We start from the raw sequence: 12,449 nt of genomic DNA on the forward strand, positions 1-12,449 counted from the left end.
GCAGAATTAAAAATGTAATAAATAAAGTAAATATTAATTATAGTACATTCCCAAGAAAATACTGCTTCAGTAGAAGTTATTTTTCACACTGAGAGCATCTGGAGCAGAAAAGCTCCAGCTGATTGGGAAACCCTTATGAGTAATAGTGTTTCCTACAACATGCTGTAGCTGGACCATATTATACAGTAGGCAGAACTCTTGAGGTCTATAGCTAAAAGCCAGCTCAGTGCCCATGTTTGTAATTTGATGATATGGAAACTGGGGGGGAGGGAGGACAGGATACCCCATTTCATTAAAACGATAAGTTGTTCGATTGCTGTTAGTGGATTCATACAAGCAAATCTCCACTTAATGCAGAGCTATCAAGTGATGAATGTTTATGGGTAAGATAAAGGACCTCTACAGCATTTAGCTGACAGCATGTCTATATACTGTAATCTTTCTCTATTCTGAAGCTGTAAAACAACAAATACTAATTCTACCAAGTGGGAGGAGTGATGGCGTGAATTTGCTCTGACAAAAACTCTAAGTCAAATCCAAAAAAGATTCTTGGGAAAAGACGCTTACATTGCATGCTTTCATTCTTTTGCCTGACTGTCTCAAGCTGCTCTTAACACTACACTATAAGTATTCTTCGTTTTTAAAGTTTCAGTAGGCTGAGATGATGACTCCTTCTGGGCAAGTTCTAGTTCATGTCTGCTACTTTTGATTCCATTCTGTCAGCACATATAAAATATAAATGCTGATATAGCAGAAGAACACAACACTGCATCCGGCTATGTGTCTGCACAGGGGGGAAAAAGCATATTACATGTGACCCTTTCATAGGGCTAGAAGCAGTACCTAGAGCCTCTGTATAAATAACAGAGCACCAGCACTTTGTTATAGCCCACCACTGATACCTGCTTTGGGTTCACCTGTCCTGGGGAACCTTGAGTAGCACCTGGTCCTTCAGCCTAACTGCCATTCAGTTTCCGGCATTGGTTTTAGGATTTACCCTAACCAAAATGTGATCTATCTGGTTTGGGCTTAATGTGATGTGCAAGCTCAGTCATGGTTTATGGCTCAGTAAACTAGGTAATTATGACTTGTTCAATAAAATATTATTAAAAAGGGACATGGCTTAGCCTATGTCTGAACCCAAACACAGACATGTTGAGGCTTCTTAGAGGATTAATCACTGTTGCCACTGTTAAGTAGGCCCACCAATGCAGTGGAAGGCCCTTCCAGGGGTCATCAGTCATCTTTGAATTCCCTGTATTTGTCTGTGAAAAGTTCCTCATCTGCAGTTTGGTTATGACAAATGGCTGTGTGTATCAGAGATACAACAGTATAGCAGTTTCACTAAATAGTACTTATGAACCAGTCCTATGGGGCAAGCAAGGGAGTGGGGAGTTTTTATTACAAAACTAATTTGATTGCAACTGGTTAGAGTAGAACGAAATTCAGTAGTATCTATAACTAACTGGCCCTCTTACAGGTTTTTTGTTTCCTATTATCATAGCACAAAACACAGAACTGAATAAATATATAGTTCCTAAACCAGAGGTGAACAAGTTAGGACTCTTAAGTGTCTCCCTTGCAGCCCCCAGAGCCTTTTCTGATTTTTTTTTTAAAAAATTGCTGAAAATAATTTCTCACCATTTTGAGGCAGAAAACACATGGAAAGTAGAAGCTCTACTTAAAAATAAACACATAAATATATAAATAAATACTTAAATCAATATATAAATCAATACATATTCCTCTGAACCTACAGAAAAAAACCACATACCCATCCAGGCTGCATCACTGCCTCATTACTATGGTCCTCAGATTCCCCCAGAATGTGAAGTGGGGCCTTTGGCCCCCAAAAGGTTGCCCATCTCCATACTAAAGAGTGTAATGTTATATTTTAGAAGTTATTCAGACAAGAGTATGAGCAGAATTTGCACAGAGAATAAGTGATCCTGTAAATTGCGCTAAATGGCTATTAGATGAAAGTGACAACACAAAGGATTCTACCTTTCCTACAAATTCAGATACAGTCCAAGACCCAGGACCATGCACCTGGTATATCACCAGCTGATGTCCATTTCACCTTTCAGTCAGAAGTTATGGGAAAAATAGACTTTTAATTTTAATTTATAGAAGTGAGGAGCCTTTTTTTTTCTGCCAAAGAATGCACTCCCTATTTCCCATGGGGACAGTCTGCAGAGGGCCCCCATGCCTCCGGAAAAGTCATCCTTTTACTCTCTGCCTCCCCCTACTTTATCTTCTTTTTTATCTTCTTTTTTTCTTTTCTCTCCCTCCCCTCTCCAACTAATGAGGCAATGAAGAAGGATAGCTCACTTTTGCTAGAAGTACCAAAGCACCTTTCAATTCTTTGTTCTTCTTTCTCACTTTCTTGGTATCATTCCATTTTTATTTACTTCTTCCTTTTGTCTTTTGTCCCTCAAGGCTACCATCACTTGCCTGAAATTAGACAAAGTTACAGGCGGCCCTTGGGCTGCCACGTTGCGTGTGCTGATCTATACCATAAAGAATGGGACTGAAATAGTTGCTAGTGCTCTGAACGTAGACACTTGGTGGGAGAAGTCAGCTTCTTAACACCTTCCTTGTTGCCACTGCTATCCCTTTGGAACCCAATACAGGCACCTCGGATATTATGCAATACATGCTGAGCATTTCATTGACTTACAGCAACCTTCCCCGGTCCAATGGCCTTCAGATGCAGTGAATTACAACTCTGATTATGCAAGCTATAGTCCAAACAACTGAAGCATACCAAACTGATGAAGACCAGAAAAAAGGAAATACAGCATAATGATTTATAGAGCAGGAGGGACATCATAATGGAAGAAACCTATAAACCCTGATGCTTATATCTATGTTTGATATGTCTTTCAGCAACTGCGGACTAAAATGGTTATTTTAAGCCTGAAAGGAATGGATTAAAATTCACAGGAGAAAAGTTAAGGTGTAGGAAGGTCAGTGTGTTTCTATACCAGTGGAAGCTACATAAACCATCTTCTTTTGTGTTTATATTCCAAAAGCCAAGCTCTTCTCTAGAGTCTTCCCAGTTCCTTAAGAATATTTTTGCAAAGTATTGAATATATCATCTGTGCAATAAGCAGTATTCAGTACTATATGTTCTATAGTTGTATACAACACAGCAGGTACATCCTAGTGAAAATATTGGTTTCCCAGACTGGGAACTACTTTTGATAATACTGGGTTTTTGTTTTTTTGTTTTTTAATCTGCGCTCAGTTGTTACCGACTCTGCAGTGACTGCTTGGACGAGTCCTTGCAGTTTTCAAGGCAAGGTGTTTCGGAAGTGGTTTGCCAGAGCCTCCTTCCTAGAGCAGAGCCCAGCTGGCGAGCGCAGGAGGCGGGGTTTCCGTGGCTTCGCGCCCTTTTTGGGCGCGCGCGGCTTTTCGCGCTTACCAGCAACTGCTCCCGACTCCTTTTTGCAAGGCGCCGCCAGCATTTTTCCTCCCACCGGAGTGAGAGTACCCATTTATCTACTCACGTGAGTTTTCGACCTGTTGGGTTGACAGGAACTGGGGAGGAAACAGGAGCTCACCCTGTTAACGCGAAGGCTGGACTCGAACCGCTGAAGCATCGACCATTTCTGGCCAGCAACTTTCAGCGTCATTAAGCTGCTGCGCCACCGCGTCCCCCAATACTGGGTAGAAGGATTCAACAAATCATGGCAAAAAATTGACTGTAATTGTGCTCCCTTTTTTCAAGTTAATCTTGTATTTGCAAAAAGAGCTCTCCATAGACTTGGGGCAAAAACCGTACCAATTCTGGTTGAAGCTAATCAGAATTGCAGAAAGAACACTCCAAGAAAGTACAATGGGTGCAAGGTTTCTGTTTTCATACATGTAGGTAGATAAAGTCAGACTCAATTCCCAGTGAGTACATGGACACATCCATGCAATTTTCTTTGCAAAACTATAAAGTAGTGGTTTGCCATTGCCTTCTTCCAGTTTTGTTTTGTTTTGTTTTCAATTTCTCAATTTAGTTTACAATCTCCCAGTCAATCCAGATATCATCTTAAACTTAATATGGGACTTGTGACTGGTTTTTAGGGATTAGGTTTTATTCATTCATTCAGTCAATATCCCGCCTTCATTTTGAACAATCAGGATTGCCACATAATTCTCTCTCTTCCTATTTTCTCTGTAACAAGAACCCTGAGAGGTGGGTTGGGCTAAGAGACTATCAGATCACAAAAAGTCAGAAGCAACTGAACAACAACAAAAGCTGGCTTTTAGTTTACACTGCTCTTAAAACTGCTTGAAATTTGTTTCCTACATAAATTATCCAGGAATGCTAATTAATAACAATGGATAATTCTTTAGGGATTATGGCAGGGTCAGGGTCAATTCTAATTCTGAAATTTTGAAGCCGAGGCCTTCACCTTGGCTAGGTTAGGTGCAGTACCCTCCACAGTCCTGTGGGGGCACTACAAAAACATTCCTCTTTAGCAGGGTTTATGCCCAGCTGGAGATGGCTCTGTGGAATCCCTAAGCCATAGGCTCCTTTGTGGCTCTAGAATTTTCTTTAACAAATCAAAACCTTGATTATGGCCTTTAGGCCAGAGAGCACAAGCACAATATACATAAACCTATAATTATTATTATTAATAACATTTTAAAAAGACATAAAATGCAATAAAATTACATAAAATGCATTAATATAATAACTGTAATACAGATAGCAGTGGCAATCACGAAAAATATGCTAAACTTCAACTGTATGTAGGGTGGATACAACAAATGGTAGCACAAAATTGGCCAGCCTGGAAAGATATGTCAGGGTCCTGGTCAGATAGAAGCAGTGACAGATAAACACTGTGCTCTCTACCAGGGTAGTTCTTTAAAATGGGATAAATATATTTCTTCCGAGATTCCCTATAGAGAGAGCCACAAAGGAGCCTATGGCTTAGGGATTCCACAGAGCCATTTCCAGCTGGGCATAATCCCTGCTAAAGAGGAATGTTTTTGTAGTGCCCCCACAGGACTGTGGAGGGTACTGCACCTAACCTAGCCAAGGTGAAGGCCTCGGCTTCAAAATTTCAGAATTAGAATTGTTGGAAGACGAATTTTCTTTATAGAATTGTACCTACCCAGATTGAAGAACTTTTTTTCGGAGCATGAAGGCAGGGAGAAAAAAGTATCCTAAACTCCCTGGAAGCATCTGCAACAGGCTGCCATATAAGCATGTCAGAGATAAGGTATATAAGAGGAAGAGGAAGAAAGCCAAAGAGGGGTGGGGGAGGTCTTTCAGGTTCTGTAAGGGATGCTGCCAGACTAGATATGGAATGAGAAGGAGGAGAGAAGCAACCAAGAGGAGCAAGGAGCCCAGGCGAACCACAGGTGAGCAGCAGGAAGGAACCAGAGGACATCTGCAGCAGAAGGAGCAGAAAGCTAAGAAGGAGCAGCAGAGAGAAAAAGAACCAAAGCAGGACTGGAAAAGGAAGCCTTGGACTGAGCACCATTGCAGTGCAAAACCCAAATGGTTCAGGTGCTAGACCTAGAGGGAGTTTGAATGAAAGGGCCATAGTCCCCTTTTCCCTTTCATTACAAGCTTTTTTGGGAGCAGCAGCGGCCAGGCTAGTGAAGGAAAGCAATTAGCATTCCAAAGCTGACACTTTAGATCAGCAGCGGGGGGAGGAGGGAGGAGGCAAAGGAAGTTTGCAGTTTGCAGAATAAGAACTGTTAATGTTTTCCTGAGGAATTCATATTTGCTCTTACTTATAAGCACACCATTTCTTGGTGATCGTTTTTGCGTTCATTTGTACATGCACTCAAATCCCATCGCCTTGTTATTGTAAACAGTTGTAAATAGGAATAAATAACACTTTAATGGATCTTTTGGCTTTGTGTGGGCCTGCATCGTTTCCTGCATGCCAACAGGAATAATAAAAGCTGTAAAATAAAACTAGAAATAATTTAGGAAGAACGGGGATAAGGTCAGCCCCCAGCATGTGGCCCTTTAGTATGTGGCATTTAAAGCCCATTTGAAAATATAAATAAATAAGCACAACTACACACAGATGGGTAGGTTTCTCAAAATGCATTAAAACGTCCCATCTTTCAACACAGAACGATTAATGTTACATGTCTTTAGTTTTACTACATATTATGGAACTGTATATACTTGTATGTAATATTATATCTGAGGACACCTGCTCCATGTAAAGCCTTAATTTAGACAGTGCCAACTTTAAATTTACTATTTATGGCCTTCAGTTCACTGTCTGGAAAGCAACAGCTCCTGAGGCTGCAGCACTCAGAAAAGATTCAAGAAAATAGTTAGATTCAATTTCTGCTTTATAGTGATTTAGCTTTGGAGATGGAATTACGCCTCACATACATTTCTTTCTCATCCACCCCCAAAGCAGGCTGATTTTGCATCCAATGGATGATTCTGGGCTTAGCTTTTCTTTTCTATTTTGGGGATATACTGATACAGCCATTTCAGCATCTGAGATCAGGCTTATGGCGGGGATGGTGCATTCCTCCTGGTCCTCTTGGATCTCCCATGACTTTCAATATCATCAACCAGGGTATCCTTCCAGAATGACTCCCCCAGTTTCTCCGTAGCTGCCCCTGCCATATGGAACAGCCTCCCCCCATGATCCTCCTTCACCCTCTTAGCCTTCCAGAAGGCCGCAAAGAGCTGGTTCTTCCCCAAGTGTTGGGCTCAGATGCGGCTGGAGCCCAGTGGATGTAAGGAGGAGGGTTCTTTTTGAGGTACCATGAAGTGTATTTTTTATTGTGAGCATTATTGTTTGCTTTTATAGCTTATTGTTATGCTGTCAGCCACCCAAGGTCACTGTATATAAGATGGGCGGCCATATAAGTCTTTTAAATAAATAAATATATAAATTATCTGAAGAGTTGAAATGCTAGGCAGAATTGCGCCAGCAATACCTATCTGGTCAGTGAAAGTGACGGTGGTATCAATGTTCTTAGTCTATCTTGGAGCTTAACTATGCTGCCTGGTGGCCCCATCACCATAACAGGACAGTAACTAGTTTCTGAGGACAGAAATTGATGGTGTCAGTCTTTACTCACGTCTCTCCCACCACAAATTCAACCTTCTGGCACATTTTCCTGCTGCAGTTTGAAAGGAGCCTTCTATGTCCACTTTGGAGGGAGCTGCTTATTTTCTTACAGACAAGCCCAAATGCTTCATTGGCTATTACATATGTAAAAGTTATGATGGCGATGGGTACACCGTTGGGAGACTTGAAAGAACAGATTAGGGATAGACTGTCATGGAGAAAATCTATCTGTGTGGTTGCTAGGAGTTGAAAATGACTTGATGGCACATAATCAATCAATCAGTCAATCAATCAAACCTGCAGACCAACTTCACTTCTTTATACTGAGAGGAACACATATTCTGAATTCATTTGTTAATCCCTCCTATGATCAGTTTGGAATATGTACATATCTTCTGATGCATAGTATTGTATAAACCACAGTGAATGTTGGTATTAACAAAGACTCAAGGGTTATTTTTAAGATTTGGAGGGCTTCATGAGTCTTTAATGATAATTTTTGGTTTTATGACTTTTCTTTTGTAACCTTGTTATACTTTCTGAACATTTAGTTTTTCATACACAGTCTTCCATAGAGGAAAAGATGGAATACTGTAGTTCAGCGGTTCCTAAACTTTTCTACGCCCCACACCCCTAGGAAATGTTTGATTAATGTTTGCACCCCCTACATTTGAAGATGAAGAAGTCTAATTTCTAATTTTTGAACCACAAATTGTACCACATACAATACTACGGGTGAACAAATTGAACTTAAAAAAATAAGCTTTTAACTCAGTGCATAAAATGCAATTATAAACTGAGCAATTCAGTTCTAATTTATTCAGAAAAAAATTGTAAAAGGTAAAATCAATCCCAATTGTGAACATAAAATTCAATGACTTCTTTGCTCCTGCTTCTCATTCATGATTTTGTCAAAATGTGGAACTTTCCTGCTGACTGTGATCCACACGTCTGCCTGTGGATTCAGATAATTCCTAGATTTTGTCTTGATTGACAAAAGAGAACTGAATCCAGATTCACACAAGTATGTTGTTCCAAATGGAATGAGGACATGGAGTGCTTTTCCACCAAGTTTTGGGAACATATCCAGTGCTGCACATCAAAACTCCTCCAAAGTCTTGCTTCTAAATTGCATTTCAAGAGCTTGATTTGTCTGCAAATCAATAAGATCTTCCTAAAGCTCTTCATCATCTGACATTTTCTCCAAATTGTAGGAATATGGATTCGTGATCCATTCTTCTGAAATATGTATGCCCTCCATCCTTGAATATTCATCTTTCAGCCAGTATTTTATTGAGTGGTTTCTCATATTTGCTTTAAGGTGTTTTAAGTATTATTTTAATCTCATAGTTAAACTATTTCATTTGTATTTTTATAGTTTTTAAACATTGTTTAGGTGGAGTATGTGATGAAAGATAATATAGAAATAATTTCAATGAATTAATGAATACACATCCAGGGATGCCATTAAGAGAGAAACACTATCAAAGACTAGAGACCACCATCATGTGCCACTGATGTCCTGTTTCTTGAATTTATATCATAATGAGTTAGTCAGCTAAGGATACTGGACTAAATTAGTCTTTATTCTAATCCAGCTGGGTCCATAGTTTGATTATCTGAAAAATGTATGATATGTTAAGGGTGCAAAAGAAATAATTATGTATGAATGGAATCCACTATATCAGGGCATTCAAATTGGTGCCCTCTCCATGTTTTTAACTTCAACTTACATCAGCCCCAACATTGTCAGGTTCGGTCAGCACGGGGTTTCAGGGAAGCACGGGGCTTCAGGGAAGCTCGCAGCCAGACCACGCGGAATCCACCGGCGGTAGCTAGCAGGGAAAAGAGGAACTGAAAGCGCCGCTAATTAACGGGCCACCTGCGCCCAGCCAAACAGGAAAACCGCAGCGGAAGCTTTTAACTATAAACTGATAACGGCGCGAGCCAGCAATGAACGGGGCCGCAGGCAGCGAAACAAGATCGCAACGCAGCACAGAACCCGCGGGCTTGCACGTAACGGGGAGGAACCAACCCAGCCAGAGGGGGACTGGCAATCAAGGACAATGGACCCTGACCGATCCTGCCATCATGAACAATCAAGGGGGATTATTGGGGGCCAATAATCCGCAGCTGCAACGTGATCGCGGGGCGGGAAAAAAGTGCGGGAAGGGGGGAATATAACAAGTGATGCAATTGTACCAAGCCAGTCCTGGCTTTGCTTGTGACTACTACGTTACGCATGAGTAAACCTTCTTTGTGAACCACACGTGTCACGAGAGTTTCTCTGTCGAACGGGGCAAACCTTACATAAAGCCAGGACTCACCGTTAGCGCTACCCGGTACCACCGAGGAGCGTTTCCTTTCCAATACAGGCATGACCAGCGACGAGGAATCCGTGGGTCAGCTGGAGCACGAGGAACCCAGGCTCGAGGAGGGACGGTCAGAGCCACCCGGGAGCGACGGGACAGCGGCCAGGACCGGGCGCCCTCCAGCCGAGCGGTGGTCGATGGGCGTGAACCAAGGGCCAGACGGTTCAGGCGTCACGATGACCCGAGGTTCAGGGTCCCGGAACCGCGAGTGGGACGAGAAGTTCGCCCGACTAGAGGAGAGAGTCGAGCGGCGCCTAGACGCCATGGAGGCGATGCTCCAGACCCTGCTACAGAGAGTGGGACCACCAGCGGTGAGCGAGGGGGCGAGCAACAGGGGTGGCGGTCCGGCACCTCAGCCGGCACCGCCCACGATGCCCCGGTCGGTGGACCAACGGGCGGCAGACGCCCTGAGACTTCGAGGTATCACTGGGAAGTTCTCAGGGGACCCTGAACAGCTGCCGCATTTTTTGACGCACGTTAGGGGGTTCATGCAGAGGGGTGGTCACCTATTCGCTAGGGATGAGGATAGAGTATCCTACGTGGCCGAGCTGCTAGATGGTCAAGCAGCTAGCTGGGTGATCGGACTATACGATGCCAACGCGGCGGAACTACGGAGTTTCCCGGACTTCATGCAGGCGCTCCGGGACAGATTCGAGGACACATTGAGCGCCAAGCAGGCGGAAGACGACATCCTGCAGTTCAGACAGCGGGGCAAGTCGGTATCAGAGTACGCCCTGGAGTTCCGGAGGTTGGCAGAGAAGCTCACGGACTGGCCGGAGTCCCTGAGGGTGAAGTATTTTAAGAGGGGGCTCAATCCAGAGATCCTGGAGCGGGCACTGGGGCGGGACGACCCGTCCACAGTGAAAGATTGGATCTGGCTGGCCGGAACGGCGGAATCGGCATGGCGGCAGATCCAACAGAGCGCGAGGCGACGGGACCAGACGAGGGACCAGCCGAGGGAGAGAACCCCCGAGGAAAGGCGGAGCAGTCGGCGGCAGTCCACCGGGGTGCGAGAGGCGACCAGAGCCCCGAACCTGTGTTTCCGGTGCGGAGGCAGAGGCCACCGAGCGGCGCAGTGCCCGACGGAGCGGGAAGGAGCCTCACCACGGCCTGAAGTCAAGCCCCCGCGTGCGACCGGGAAAAGGGGCCGGCGACCGACCGCGGAAGGGGGCAGTGGCGGCGGTGACCAAGAAAGGACGCGGGGGGTGGTCGACCCCGGAGACGGCGTCCTCCGGAGAGGACTCGGAGCCGGCGGGAAACGAGGCGCGCTCGCACTGAACGGCGTCCCAGTGCGAGCAGGGGAGTCGAGGCGCGCGGACCCAGTAGGAGATGAGGACTGCCCTCCGTTCCGGGTGAGAATACACATCCGGGGGGTGAGATCCGGAGGGGAGGCACAGCTGCGGGTGCTACTGGACTCAGGCTGCACACACTGCTTGATGCACCCAGCTGTGGTCTCGGGGCTCGGACTACAGCTGAGGCGCCTCCGGGAGCCCATTGCGTTCAGCCAGCTAGACGGCACGCTGGCAGGGGGGAGGCCAGCTCAGTATTACATCGAGCCGGTCCAGATGACGATCGGGAGTCACCGGGAAGAACTGAGATTTGTGGTGGTCCCGGTGGCCGACTACGTGGTGGTACTCGGCTTGGCGTGGCTGCGGCGACGGAACCCACGGGTCGACTGGACGGCGGAGGCAGTGCGGTTCGGGGTCGACAGACCGGCGAAGTGCGAGAGCAGAGGGGACCGAGCCGTGGAGACGGGTGCGGCCGCAACCACAGACGGGCAAGTGGAGGGTCCGGGACACCGGGAGACGGGGAGAGAGCAGACGGAGCCTGAGACCCGGCCGGCAACAGCAGCAGTAGCAGCGCCGGGACCCCGGAGACCCGCAACGATCACGAGGTGTGGGGAGGCAGCGGCGACTGGCGAGACAACCGCAAAGAGAGAGGCCGGGCCCGGGGAACCCACGATGGGCGGCGGAATCCTGAGGCAGTATCGAGACCTGGCGGCAACGTTCAGGGAGAAGGAGTCCGACCAGCTCCCACCACACCGGCCCAGTGATTGCGCCATCGAGTTAGAGCCAGGGGCGACCCTGCCTAAGCCGAAAATGTACTCCCTGTCAAGGAGAGAGATGGGGGCTCTGCGGGAGTTCATAGACAAGAACCTAGCGCGGGGATTCATCCAACCCGCGAAGTCACCATTAGCGGCCCCGGTACTATTCCGGGAGAAGAAGGATGGCTCGCTCCGAATGTGCGTGGACTACCGGGGGCTGAACGCAATCAGCACGGAGTACAAATACCCCCTCCCCCTGATGAAGGACTTGATGTCGCATCTGTCTAAGGGGAGGGTGTTCACAAAACTGGACTTGCGCGAAGCTTACTTCCGAGTCAGGATCCGCGCAAAAGATGAGTGGAAGACGGCGTTCAACACGCCGCTCGGAAGCTACCAGTTTTCCGTGATGCCGTTCGGATTAAAAGGGGCCCCGGGGGTATTTATGCAGCTAATAAATGAGGTGCTGCACGACCTACTCTACCGGGGCGTCCTTGTCTACCTGGACGACATCCTCATCTACATCGAAACCCTGGCGGAGCACGTGAGCCTGGTGCGCACGGTGCTCCAGAGACTGCTGAAGGCACAGCTCTACGCGAAGCTATCGAAATGCGAGTTCCATCGAGAGCAACTAGACTACCTCGGCTACCGAATATCCAGCCGGGGAATTGAGATGGACCCAGCGAAAGTAAAGGATGTCCTGGGCTGGGAAGCGCCGCGAACCCGGAGGCAACTCCAAAGCTTCCTAGGGTTTGCGAACTTCTATAGACAGTTTATCCCGAACTTCGCCCAAATCGCCCTTCCCCTAACCGACCTGCTAAAGACCAAGGGCACTGGGAAACCCCCCAAGCCCAGCATGGCACTTGCGTGGACTGCAGAATGCCAGGGGGCATTTGAGGAGCTAAAACGGCAGTTCACAGCGGAGCCGATCCTGCGCCATCCCGACCCAGATCGGCGGTTTATAATCCAAGTAGA

The sequence above is a fragment of the Python bivittatus genome, unplaced genomic scaffold, assembly GCF_059951505.1.
Source record: "Python bivittatus isolate LINGU-HERP-01145 unplaced genomic scaffold, Pbiv_v1 ctg000080_np1212, whole genome shotgun sequence".
Classification (NCBI taxonomy): domain Eukaryota; kingdom Metazoa; phylum Chordata; class Lepidosauria; order Squamata; family Pythonidae; genus Python; species Python bivittatus.